Source organism: Mercenaria mercenaria, chromosome 11 (genome assembly GCF_021730395.1).
Source record: "Mercenaria mercenaria strain notata chromosome 11, MADL_Memer_1, whole genome shotgun sequence".
Classification (NCBI taxonomy): domain Eukaryota; kingdom Metazoa; phylum Mollusca; class Bivalvia; order Venerida; family Veneridae; genus Mercenaria; species Mercenaria mercenaria.
This window is the reverse complement of record NC_069371.1, coordinates 60,544,716-60,559,695: the sequence shown is the minus strand read 5'-3', so window position 1 is coordinate 60,559,695 and position 14,980 is coordinate 60,544,716. Positions and strand designations below refer to the sequence as shown.

The window sequence follows — 14,980 nt, the reverse complement described above, 5'->3', positions numbered from 1 at the left end:
AGCATAACCTGATACGCAAGATTTTGACGCATAAATACACATTTGTCTTGTTCTTTATTTGGACGCATGAAGAACTTTTGACCAGTGGTAACGGTTTGACTCAGTCCCGGTCCAGCCATAATAAAGTTCTGAGATGCTCTTGAATATATCCCACCCAACGTAGTTAGTTTTGGTTTTCTGAGGAGAGATGGCTTCGTGTGTAATGGTACTATACACCAGACACATTACAGGTTAAGAGCTAGGTTAAGTTACTAGGCGGAACGCCTGTACCTAAATATTTTCATCTCTTTTTTCTGTAGCATTTTCTTGCTCTCTCCCTTTCACAGACTGCTCAGTATCTGTAAAGGTAGAGGATAATAATAACAGTATAGTATCCCTATAATATACAAAAACAATATTTGTAGAAATAAAATATTACTTCTCAATCTTAGATACAGAGAAAACTTACTACTACCAAAGTGAACATATGATTGCAAGGCAACGCATCTTTTTCAATTAATATCAAGCTTATGGAAAAGCGCATTTCATTGGCTAAAATACTGATGATGCACGTTAATTATATTTGCATACAGACCAATGAGAACCATTTTAACAGTTCTAGTAAGGATAATTAGTCTTAGTATAAACACCCTTAAGATAACACCCAACAACTACTGACATTTTTCCGAGTGCAATAGTTTTAACAGTCGAAGGGACTCAATTTTGCAAACTTCATAGCCTGTGTTATTGTTATAAACAATTATAGAAGTCTGAATTTAAAACAGACCATGAGCAATGACCAAAGAAAGGGAAAAATACTTCTTTTTGTGTTTCAACAGTTCCATGATACATTATTCTTTTCATTCGAAAAGTAAATAAAACAAAATACTTAACGATTTATCATTATTATTCAATAAGAATCATGTAAAACATTACGTCATATGACATTTATCACAAGGGGTAACAAGTAATGTAGATAATAACATTATTATGGTAAGTTTGGAGGTTTAAGGCTCCTTAATGTTTGGACAGGGAGTGCCGGAGCAACTGTTTAAACACAGTCGGTCGAGAAGAACCATCGAGCCTGAATGAGTAAAAACGAAGTGCGGATCGAAGCAAATTGTTGTCCATAAAAACGAGTAACGAGACTGCAATATTATGACAGTGAGTGCCGAAGCAACTGTCCAGGCCTGCAATATATTATGACAGTGAGTGCCGAAGCAACTGTCCACGCCTGCAGTATTATGACAGTGAGTGCCAAAGCAACTGTCCAAGCCTGCAATATATTATGACAGGGAGTGCCGAAGCAACTGTCCGACATGAATAGCAAAATAAACAAATAGCAAAACCTGTTGCGAATAAGGCAAACTATCATTGGAATCCACGGGCAAAGACGCAAATTTACTTGAAACCAATCAAGTCAAAAACTTGGCAAGTGCAACAATAAACTACGCAAACAAGGCAAATATGGCAAGCGCAACAGTAAACTAAGCAAGCTAGGATTGCCAGATCACTTGGGCAAAACCTAGAAACGCAAACAGAATTGCAGGCTTACAGTCAAAGTTTATCTAACCGCGATTAAAATTACGCTGTGTTTTATTACTATAAATACGTCAGTCGAATAGGCCCCCAAACCGACGGGAATGAGGCCAAGGCCCCAACATCGATTTAGAAAAAAATTCGACAGACAGATACAATACAATATCAAATAATAAAATAATTTTGTGTATAAGCAGTGAATTGTGCTGGCTCGTGTGTTCAGCCCTCGACCGACAGAAATTTTACAATAAGTGACAGTGTTATATGACAAGAGAGTAATTTACTGAAGAGAAATGACAATCATCGTTTATATTCAGTTTCTCAAAGACTATTATGAACAGTTAATACACATCAGTTACAGAATCATCAAACGTTCACCACAAAGAATACAATAACAAAAAGTGTTAACATCCGATAGATATACATGTCTACAGACTGTATAAGTTATAGCAAACAACTTCCCACAAATACTGTCCTGAATGTCCTTTCTAATAAAATTCAATTGATGCAACAAACACAATATAAAGTTCACTAGTGTGCAAAGCACTATAGACATTTATCATGTAGTTTAATATATCTTACCACTTAGTTTCTGTCGTGCTGAGAATGGTCTGAATGTCTACAAACTTCATGAGTGACAGATCGTTCACTGTATACCCTTGTCTGTAAACGATGTTGCCATTTCCGCATATTAGCAAGAAGACTCTGAAAAAAAACATTAAAATACAGCAGAGCAGAGCAGAGCAAAGAAAAAAAACATTATATATGTATAAATATGATGTCTAAATGAAAAATCGTAGCAAAACAACGATTTTTAAACAACTTTGGGTGGGTGGGATGAGAAATTGAGCTTTAGCAGTGTAATAAATCTTCGGTGTTTAATCGAGGAAGAGAAATTTGCATGGACTTTTGTTGCTTATATACCGTTGATAGAACTAATACCGCTTTTGATAGCATGTGGCTAGAAACATGCGTAACGGACGATAATATCCGAAGATCCAATTGCCTAGTGATCGTGACGTATAACTGCATAGCAATGGTGTTGACAACTTTTTCTTGCAAAATAAAGTAAATTATTTGCAGGAGAATATAATTTCTATAATTTTATCATTCGAAAAGTAAAAAAAAAAATACTTAACGATTTATCATTATTAATCAATAAGAATCACGTAAAACATTACATCATATGACATTTGTCACAAGGGGTAACAAGTAATGTAGATAATAACATTATTATGGTAAGTTTGGAGGTTTAAGGCCACTTAATGTTTGGACAGGGAGTGCCCGAGCAACTGTCCGAACACAGTCGGTTGAGAAGAACCAGCGAGCCTGAATGAGTAAAAACGAAGTGCGGATCGAAGCAAATTGTTGTCCATAAAAACAAGTAACGAGACTGCAATATTATGACAGTGAGTGCCGAAGCAACTGTCCACGCCTGCAGTATTATGACAGTGAGTGCCGAAGCAACTGTCCACGCCTGCAATATTATGACAGGGAGTGCCGAAGCAACTGTCCGACATGAATAGCAAAATAAACAAATAGCAAAACCTGTTGCGAATAAGGCAAACTATCATTGGAATCCACGGGCAAAGACGCAAATTTACTTGAAACCAAGCAAGTCAAAAACTTGGCAAGTGCAACAATTAACTACGCAAACTAGGCAACTATGGCAGGCGCAACAGTAAACTAAGCAAACTAGGTTTGCCAGATCACTTGGGCAAAACCTAGAAACGCAAACAGAATTGCAGGCTTACAATTAAAATTTATCTAACCGCGATTCATATTACGCTGTGTATTATTATTATAAATACGTCAGTCGAATAGGCCCCCAAACCGACGGGAATGAGGCCAAGGCCCCAACATCGATTTAGGAAAAAATTCGACAGACAGATACAATACATTATCAAATAATAAAATAATTTTGTGTATAAGCAGTGAATTTTGCTGGCTCGCGTGTTCAATCCTCGACCAACAGAATTTTTACGCCACAATAAATTTCCAGAAATTTATACCCCAAAAATTCTTAAAAGAACATTGTGCAAACTAAATTTTCCTTCATGAAATAGTCTCGCATTTCCAGCTCAGCAGACTTCTATAGCAGAAGTATTAAGCTTTACATCTAAAGCGCTTACACTATTAACACTATTGCTTTACGTTTTTATCCAGTACATCTCTAATATAGTCTAGATAAAACTCTAAACCGACATTATTTAAATGGACGCCATCTTGTTTCCAAAAGTTAGTTGCAGGATCAATGTCAGGAGATTCAATATCATGTTTGCCAGATGAGCGGACCAAATATCTGCCCCAGCGATTAACCCTTGTACGCTTGTTCTCTATGGTACGCCACGGATTGACTGCGCCATCCCACACCCGTCTTTGCAGTATATCGATCCAAATAATTGTTGCTGAAGGAAAAGCTGTTATTAGGTATTTAACCTCTCTGTTGATTAGGTTTTTAATTTGGAAAATTGAAAGAGAGGTCAAGTCATTTCCCCCTAAATGAATAATAATGGCTTCGGGTGAGGACGAGAGCAGGACTGTAGCCTCAATAGTGCGGCGAAGAGAGAACCAGTGCAGACCCCTGATGGCCCATCAGGCAATTGTCTTACCTGGTTAGCGAAGGTTGGGTTTGCCATTTGCTTTAGCTTTTATCCCGGCCCAATAAGGGATGGAATCAACCAGTATCCAAGCGTCTAAATAAAGAAGTGGTAAAATTAAATTATAAACTCGTGGCTAATTGCTGACGTCAGCAAAAGTGGGCACTAAATATTGAAAAGAAAGCTAATTACGAATATAAGTTCTAAAAGACTTTGAAGACCAGCCACCTAATGATTTTATTACTTCAGCCGAAAGACCCGCCTGCGCTAAATCAGTTGTTCTACCTATTCGAAAGCTATGCGACCTATAGTGTCCTGAATATTGAGTTCTAGCCATGCACTTAGCAAGAACTCCGCAAAACTGTGACCTTGAGACTGGTATGCCGTTCACATGGCAAAATAGGGGTCCTTGGACGTTTGGTCTAAGGCAAAATAGTTTGTTAAAGCTTTTACGGGACAAACTTGATGTTTAACACTTGGAAGTTTGATAGAAACATGATTGCAGCGCTGGTTAGTTTTGAAGCGGTATAATTTGATAATATGTGTATCATTTCTTGAAATTGACACATCACTTAACTGTATTTGGCCACCCACGCCAGGTCTTGGGGCGACTAACTCGCTTTTCTGAATAAACCAAAATAGGCCTTTAAAATAATGCCAAAACTAGAACTGACTCATAATGGTTAATTGCGACCTGTGGTAAAACCGAGCACACTGCAACTAATACATTTCAAGTTAACGGTGCTGTTTTGTCCCTAGAAATACGATTCCTATGGCAACCCTCAAGTATTTTCTTTATAACAAAATTACTAGTGATGACGTGATAACCATGAAGTTTGTGATAGTAATTCAAACCAGAAATATAAGTTGAAATGCTTTTCGGTGAAAGTCCTTTCTCAAAACAATAAGAAATAAAAACAATTATGTGCTTGATTGGGGCTCACCAAAAATCACCTTATTTGTAAATTTGTCTGAATTGTCTAAATACGTTTAGCGCTACGTTGTAGGCTGAGAGGGAGTTCGGTGCTGTTCCAGACTGTAATAACTGCCCGGCTTTAAATTGAAGATATTCCAAAGAATGGAGGGTACCTGACGGGGGGTGGGGGGCTGGGTCTGCCTCTGGAGCGACCTGCCTGAATCTGTCCCCTTGAAAGCGAGATAATGCGTCGCAAACAATATTTGAACGACATTGAATATGATTTGCCTTAACAATGATGTTTAACTGCAAACACCTCAATGTGAGAAATCTAACTAAACACATGATACGATCTGATTTTGATGGCAATTTGTTCAAAATATCAACTACCGAAATATTGTCACAATTAAACCTGATTTTTTATTTGTTTTTTAAGTCAGTGCCCCAAACAAATAATGCTAATGGGAAATAATTCCAAAACCGTAATATCAGATGTTATTCCCGATGTGTGCCATGATTCCGGCCACATAGCACTTAGCATTACACCAGTGGCCGTGGAATTATATTCCAAAATCCCTGTCTTGGCCCCCAGCGCTATCCGTAAACAACTGAACGTCCTCAGTTGTGACCCAAAAATGGTCGTGAAACACTGAAATCCCGTTATAATTTTGAACGAAATATAACCACATTTGTAGGTCAAGGCGGATTTCTTTGTTGATCCGTATTCGATGGAATGGCTTTGTGAGACCACAAGTAGCATTGATCAAGCGACGAATAAACGGCCTGCCGGCCACGACAGCACGGCATCATAAATTTAAGGTGCCAATAAGGGATTGCATAGCTTTCAACGTTGTATTAGGTTTCGACAGTATATCTTGAATTTTTTGACAACTTCTTGCAATTTTGACACAGGAATTCTAAGAACCATTTCATTCGAATCCAAAATACCAAACTGTCAACTGGATCTACGATTTTGTCTGTGGCTAACGGGACCTTTAATTCAGACATTGTTGACTTGAAACAGTTTAATGCTACGGCGCAAGATTCCTTGCTTTTGGCGCCGCCTAGAAAGTCATCAAGATAATGAATTAATTTTGCCGTATTTAGTCTCGATTTAACCAAAATTCTTAAAACCTTGCAAATCTTTCGAAAGTGATGCAACTTACTGAAGCTCCAAAAGAAAGTGACTTATCAAAATAAAACTTATCATTAAACTTAAAACCCAATAATTCAAAGCCTGACGGAGTAATCGGTATTAGACGAATGGCACTCTTAATATCTACCTTAAATAATTTGCAATGCTTTCCTAGGTCTTGATCTAATTTGACCGCCTCGTCAAAACCTGTATATTGAACTGAACATTCATTTGGATCAATATAGTCATTGACCGACTCGCCAGGAGGGTAAGAGAGGTGAGGTATCACCCTAAATTCACCTGGAATTTTCTTAGGAACAAGGCCAGACACATTAAATTAGGGAAAGGTGGATCTTTAAAGGGGTCCGCTACCCTGCCGGCTTCAGTTTCCGTGGTTATTTGTTTCTGAATAATATCCGGATTCAACTTTGTAGATTTTAAGTTAGGAGAATCCCTAGCTTTGCGGGGACCACTATACTGTATTTGGAACCCATTTTTAAAACCAGCCAGAAGAAAGGCCGCCTCGCTTTGATCATAAAATTGTAAATATTTTTCCAGGACTGAAACATCAATTGGTGAGAATGCTAGTGTAAATACATCAAGATTACATGGTTTTTGTGAAATATTTCTATTTTTGTGCCTGTCCCCGAACTTGGCCTCTGAAGGGTCGATAAAATGGACGGGCGCGAAATGCCTGATTCGTCGGAAATCTATTAACATTTGGCGTAGTATATGGTTGATTTTTGTAGCAGATTACAGCCGGATGCGTGCCGCCGCATATTCCGCCGCATATTTTACAGAGATATGCGAACCTACAGTTTGGACATTTACATTTAGACTGGTTAAAGTCATTGCATTTATAGTTGAAAGGGTTTGTCGGCCTTGAGCTGTTCCGCACCTGGACGCAGCGCCACCATAGATCGTTATTAATAACTGACCAAGGGGAAGGCACTAGTGCTTGCCGGAGGCGGAACTGTTCATCATAGGTCCGCCAAGTGAATCCCCCTTGACGCGCAACACACTCTCTGATGGTAAACATGTAATGCAAAAGGCCGTAAACTTTATCAGATTGTGTGGACAAATAAATACACATGTAGATGCATAAATTATGAAGGCATCGGTCCATCTCTCGATAGAACCGATTTTATCCTTACAAACATTTTTGGAAGCCTCAATATGGCCGTCGGAATCTACTAATCTGAGAACACTGCTGTTGGAAAATTCGGCCATTTCTACAGCACCTTTCAATAAGAGAGCTAAATTAGTGTATTCACCCTTGCAAATTTGTTGTTTAATTGACGTCGGAACATGGGCGGCCAGGTCATCTCCTGCTAAACGCATATCGGGCGGCGTAAACAAGCCGCCTGAAGTAGGCTGGAAAACAGACTGGGGAAAAATGGGATATTAATACCCTGGGCAATATTTTCAACACCGAGACTTAGATTATCGGGACCTGAACTGATGTGAATTGTCCGGAGGAAGAACACCCGAATCCCTAATAATAGTTTCAAAATCAATAATAGACCTACCCGCATCTGGCTGTAATAAGCTGTTGCTTGCACCATCGAGCTTGTGCGCTTCTGTCCCTGTGTAGTTACCACCGGATTTGGAGAGGGTGGTGAGTCCGTCTGGCAATGTGAATCGACCAATCTTTGACCGGCAACGGCATTATCGTTGACAGGATTGACATCGGCATTATTTACGTTATCTGTCGGCCTAGCATTAAGATTCCGACCCGCAGCGCCTTGCTACCTTGGCCCAGCAGCAGCATAATTCCTCCTCCGTACGCCTTGACCACGTGGCATGATAAATGTAACTGAGTTTACAGCTGTGAAATTGAGATTTTAGCAGTGTAGTTTATCTTCGGTGTTGAATCGAGAAAGAGAAATTTGCACGGACTTTTGTTGCTTATATACCGTTGGAAGAACTGATACCCGGCTTAATGATAGCATTCTGGCTAGAAACCATGCGTAACGGACGATAATATCCGAAGATCACCAATTGCCTAGTGATCGTGACGTAACTGCATAGCAACGGTGTTGGCAGCTTTTTCTTGCAAAATAAATTAAATTATTTGCAGGATGAAATAGTTTCTATTATTTTCGCAATGCTAAACTTGCACAAAACCCTATAGAAAGTCAGTTAGTACCATTTGTTATACCCCAACAAGGGTATAGTAGATTTCATTAGAATAATTTATTGCTATTCAAACTAAATAAAATCAGATTGCTCCCAAAAAACATCACTGATCATAATATCGTGAGAATAAAGACACGTATTGCTATTTTTGCATTTTAAAACTTAATCTTCACGTTTTTGCTATGTCTTAGCGTAAAGCTTTGAAACTACTTTACCTGACCATTAATGTTGATATTAGTGCGTAGGGTTTCGATAAAGATGTTCAGAAAACGTTTCAACCCTTCTGGTTATTTCCTAAATAGTCAATAATAAATTATTGATAACTTGCATAAGAAATGACTCAACAATGGCAACCTCGGTTTTTTGTTTTGGTTTTATTTTGTTGTTGTTGTTGTTGTTTTAAACATTACACAGACACAAGTCTAGGTCATATGGCAACTTTTCAGCATTTGTTAGTTTTAGAGGAAGACTCAATGGCATTATTTCAGTCGTGGCGGACACCTGAATAGAACCACTGACCTTCGGTAAGCCAGCTGTATGGCTTCTTTACATGAGAATTCACATTTCTCATTCTCAGCTGAAATGATGGATAGTCAAAGCGAAGTTATGAATCCACAGTGGTGAGATGTAAGTGTTTTTAATTCAGTGACCTAAACCACACTGATAAAAATGTAAAATCGCAGAGGTGTCTGTGTTAGGAAGGTGTTGGATATAACCAGTTTCATTCTATATCATATATGAAACAACATTGTTTACATTCTGGCCTGTAGTAACAGCAGTTACTGCATTGTGTTGCTTTACTTTCAAAAGTAAATGAAAGAACATTGTAACATAACATAATGACTTATAACGCGACTCTAAATTGCCTGTTCACAGCTGTTTGCGATATGCTCGGCCTATACTTGTTTGCCATCAAACGCCGCTAAACTGAAAGAACATTTGAAAAAAAATTCTGAAATCAAGAAATAAAACACTCACTGAATGGCTTCCCAGCTAATAGTTAAAACTCACTTTATGGCTTGCCAGTCAAAACCATTTTCCCTCGCTCCTTGTGCAATCATTTTGATTACTACATGATTTTTTTATATAAATCTATATTAAACAAGTTTGCAAGACTGCAGTAAAAAAACTTGAAGAAAATATTGCATGTATCTTGCTTGGATGTCATGTAATCAACACCTATTGAATGGTTTGCTGGTCACTCGTCAAAACTGCATTGCTACCTTTAGACCTCGGGCAATAGTGTTTATTATTGACAAGAAAGCCATTCAATAAGTATAATATTGACTAGTAAGCCATTCAACACATGTAAACTGTTTTTGCAACAGACTGGATTCATTTTAAAATGAAACATAGAATGGTTCAATTTATCTTAATTCACCTCGAGTGTTATTAGTCCCCTACTGGTTGAAAACCAGTTTCGGGGACTATAGCAATGCGCTCGTCCGTCCGACCGCAATTTCGTTTCCGGTCCTTAACTCTGTCATTCATGAAGGGATTTTAATATTACTTGGCACAAATGTTCCCCATGATGAGACGACGTGTCATGCGCAAAACCCGGACACCTAACTCAAAGGTCAAGGTCACAATTGGAGGTCAAATGTCAATAGGGATTGTTTTCCTGTCCGGTCCAGGACTCTGTCATGCATCAAGGTATTACAATATTACTTGGCATAAATGTATCACATGATGAGACGACGTGTCATGAACAACACCCAGAACCCTAGCTTAAATGTCAAGGTCAAATTCAAGAATGACTTTGTCCGGAGATTTCTTCTTCATTCATGGAGGCATTTTGATGTAACAGCACAAATGTTCACCACTATGAGGCAGTATTGTTTTTAGAATTACCTCCCTTTGTTGTTACTATAAATAGATTATATTGTAACATTTTTATTACTGGCTGTAAGGAAAAATCGAGACCACTTTTCTGTGGTACAACATGCATGTTACATCCAATTTTTATGTTTTTAGGTGCATTTTGACTTATCTCTATCTGGTAAAGAGTTTCTTATGGACTAACATAATATAGATTTTTTTTAAATTTCTAGGATTAATTTCCCTTTGTTGTTACTATAAATAACTGATATGATAACTTTTTTATAATTGGCCAAAAAATTCCATTATGCAAATTTTAATCCAAGTGTTTGTTATAACATATTGTATGTATAGTACAATATTGCTTCTACATCATTGACAGATATCAGTTCATTATGTTATACTGCAGTAGAGAAAATTAGGTGCCTACCAGTTGGGGACTTTGTATTGCATGGCAATACTTCATTCACTTGTTTATATCACATTTACTTATAAGATTAAGTATTGTGTTTTAGTAGGAAATAGAACCCAGCATCTCACTGAAATGTAATAGACGCATGTTAATCATGCAGAATATCATTATTTTTTGGAGTTCATAAGTGCTGAATAACAATCAGAATTTCAATCCTATGGTGTTTGATGACTCTAGATCAAATGAGCCGTGCCATGAGAAAACCAACATAGTGGCTTTGCGACCAGCATTGATCCAGACCAGCCTGCACATCCGCGCAGTCTGGTCAGGATCCATGCTGTTCGCTAATAGTTTCTCCAATTCCAATAGGCTTTAAAAGCGAACAGCATGGAGCCTGACCAGACTGCGCGGATGTTAACGCGGAAATACCAGAAATACCTTCCGGATTCTCTCTCAATGAATTGATAAATAGCTATAAATATTCTATAAAAATTATTGCACAGATTCTTTATTTCGCATGTGGATATGGCTTAATTATTATTATTATCATTATTATTATTATTACTTATATTATTTTTGTTTTTGTTGTTGTGTACATTCATGACAGGGGAAATAAAACAGGTCTTCGTTTCAGAGGAGTAATAGTCATTTTTGGCTATCGCGCGTGTTGTGGTCAAGTCAGAATCAAATCTGTTCCAGCTGAAGACAGCAGTCCCATGTCAAACTATTGTTATAGTCATGATATTGACCCTTCTGTTACTGTTGATTTAGTTATATTCGAGAGGGGCAGCAGTACCATATCACACTATCGTTATAATCATGGTATTGGACCCTTCTGTTACTGTAGATTTAGTGATATTCGAGAGGGGCAGCAGTACAATATCAAACTATCGTTATAATCATGGTATTGGACCCTTCTGTTACTGTAGATTTAGTGATATTCGAGAGGGGCAGCAGTACCATATCAAACTATTGTTATAGTCATGGTATTGGACCCTTTATTACTGTAGATTTAGTAATATTAGATATGGTCAGCAGTCCCATATTAAACTATTGTTGTAGTCATGGTATTGATTCGTCTATTACTGTAGATTTAGTGATATTCGAGATGGTCAGCGGTGCCATATCAGACTATTGTTATAGCCATGGTATTGACTCTTCTACTACTGTAAATGTAGTGCTATTTGAGATGGTCAGCAGTCCTATATCAAACTAGTGTTATAGTCAAAATATCGACCCTTCTATTACTGTAAACGTAGTGCTATTCGAGATGGTCAGCAGGCCCATATCAAACTAGTGTTATAGACAAACTATTGGACACTTATATTACTGTAGATTTAGTGATATTCGAGAAAGTCAGCAGTCACACACCAAACTATTGCTATAGTCATGATATTGACCCATTTTTACTGTAGATTTGGTAATATTCGAGATGGTCAGAAGGCACATATCAAACTGTTGTTATAGTCATGATATCGAACCTTCTTTTGTTGTAGACTTAGCGATATTCGAGATGGTCAGCAGGCCCATATCAAACTATTCTTATAGTCATAATATTGATCCTTCTATTACTGTAGATTTAGTGATATTAGAGATGGTCATCAGTCTCATATCAAACTATTGTAATTGTCATGGTATTGACCCTTCTGTTACTGTAGATTAAGTGATTTTCCAGATGGTCAGCAGGCCCATATCAAACTATTGTTACAGTCATGGTCTTGACCCTTCTGTTACTGTAGATTCAGTGATATTCGAGATGGTCAGCAGTCCAATTTCAAACTATTGTTTTAGTCATGGTATTGGCCTATCTTTTACTGTAGATATAGTTATATTCGAGATGGTCAGCAGTGCCATATCAAACTACCGTTATAATCATGGCATTGGACCCTTCTATTACTGTAGATTTAGTGATATTCGAGATGGTCAGCAGTCAAATATAAAACAAGTGTTATAGTCACAGTATTAGACCCTTCTATTACTGTAGATTTAGTGATATTCGAGATGGTCAGCAGTCAAATATAAAACTAGTGTTATAGTCATGATATTGCCCATTCTTTTACTGTAGATTTAGTAATATTCGAGATGATCAGCAGTCCCATATCAAAATAGTGTTATAGTCATGGTATTGACCCTTCTATTACTGTAGAATTAGTGATATTCGAGATGTCAACAGTCCCATATCAAAGTATTGTTATAGTCACGATATTGACACTTCTATTACGGCAGATTCAGTGATATTTGAAATGGTCAGAAATCCTATATCAAACTATTGTTATAGTCATCATATTGACCCTTCTTTTATTAGTGTAGATTGAGTGATAATCGAGATGGTCAGCATGCCCATATCAAACTAGTGTTATAGTCATGATTTCGACCATTCTATTACTGTAGATTTAGTGATATTCGATATGGTCAGCAGTCCACTATCAAACTATTGTTATAGTCATGATATTGATCCATCTATTACTGTAGATTCAGTGATATTCGAGATGGTAAGTAGACCAATTTCAAACTATTGTTGTAGGCATGGTATCCACCCTTCTATTACTGTAGATTTAGTGATACATGGGATGGTCAGCAGCCCCAAATAAAACTTTTATAATAGTCATAGTATTGACCCTTCTATTACTGTAGATGTAGCGATTTTCGAGATTGCCATTAGTCCTATATCAAACTTTTGTTATATTCATGATACTGACCCTTTTATTACTGTAGATTTAATGATATTCGAGAAGGTCAGCTGTTCCATTTCGAACTATTGTTATAGTCATGGTAATGACACATATTACTGTAGATTTTACGATATTCGAGATGGCCAACAGTCCCATATCAAACTATTGTTCTAATCATGGTATTTTACCCTTCTATTACTGTAGATTTAGTGATATTCGAGAAGGTCAGCAGGCCCAATATCACACTATCGTTATAACCATGGTATTGGACCCTTCTATTACTGTAGATGTAGTGATATTTGAGATGGTCAGCAGTCAAATATCAAACAATTGTTATAGTCATAGTATTAGACCTTTCTATTACTGTAGATTTACTGATATTCGAGATGGTCAGCAGTCTCATACCAATGTGTTATGGTCAGCAGTTCCAGACATAACTATTGTTATAGTCAAGATATTGACCTTTCTATTACTGTAAATTTGGTGATATTCGAGATAGTCAGCAGTCCCATATCAAAATAGTGTTATAGTCATGGTATTGACCCTTCTATTACTGTAGATTTAGTAATATTCGAGATGATCAGCAGTCCCATATCAAACTAGTATTATAGTCATGGTATTGGACCTTTCCATTACTCTATATTCAATGATATTCGAGATGATCAGCAGTCCCACATCGAACTATTGTTATAGTCATGATATTGACTCTTCTATTACTGTAGATTTAGTGATATTCGAGATAGTCAGCTGTCCCATATCAAACTAGTGTTATAGTCATGTTCTTGTCCCTTCTTTTACTGTAGATTTGGTGATATTCGATATGGTCAGCTGTCCCATATCAAACTATTGTTATAGTCATAATATTGACCCTTCTATTACTGTTGATTTAGTGATATTCGAGATTGTCAGCAGTACCATGACTATAACAACGGTATATATAGAGGGTATTTGTTTGTTTCGGTGTAAGATCGAAATATATTTCACTGCCAGAGTGAACGCCTATTGCAATATTTTCACGAGTGGCGCAGTCAGGAGTGACAATTTCAGTTATGGTGTTCACGGGCGAAATATGTTTCGATGTTACATGTAAAACAAACAAGTTTTCTTTTTATCTTATGAATTTCAATATTTTGAACAAAAGCTTTGTTTTATCTGCGCAACGTCACGTGTATTGCATCATGACATCACAGTGTCTTGACGACACGATGTCTATGTTGAAAAATTGTGAAAAAAGTTCTATAGAGTTTCCAGAATTGTTTTACATCTTATGACGCTGGGGCGTATATCATTATATTCGTGTTTGTGAACAAATGAAAGTTACATTCATCAGTTAAATTTTAAAACTGATACAGTTCCATAACTCATATCATTAAGGTATTAAATGACAAGGATATATCAACTGAAGAATAGCATGAAACATTTTACATTTAGCATTTGGTATTTTGTTACGGTTATATTAGTTTAAGAGATACAGATCATTAACTCATAAAGCTAAGGAATTTGGCGATTAGCTTTTATCATTTGGCAATGTACATTAGCTATTTGACATTTAACATGTAGCATAATGTATATGGCAAGAGGCATTTGGTATGTAGCATTTGGCATTAAGTATTTGTCAATTAGCATTAAATAATTGGTAATTAGCACTAAATATTTGCCATTTAACATTTAGCAATTAGCATGGCACACCGGTATTCAATACATATAATTTCTGATGTCATTTAAATGAAGAAGCAGTATTGTTCTTATGTTAATTCCGTCTGCTAGGCT

At 37.1% G+C, this 14,980-nt stretch overlaps 1 protein-coding gene across 1 annotated transcript in view; it reads right to left on the bottom strand.

Annotated features, from left to right (window-relative positions):
- LOC123531750 (CCR4-NOT transcription complex subunit 9-like) overlaps positions 1-14,980 on the bottom strand; it is a 492,904-nt gene that overhangs the window by 297,713 nt on the left and 180,211 nt on the right. The gene's annotated exons all lie outside the window — the stretch shown is intronic.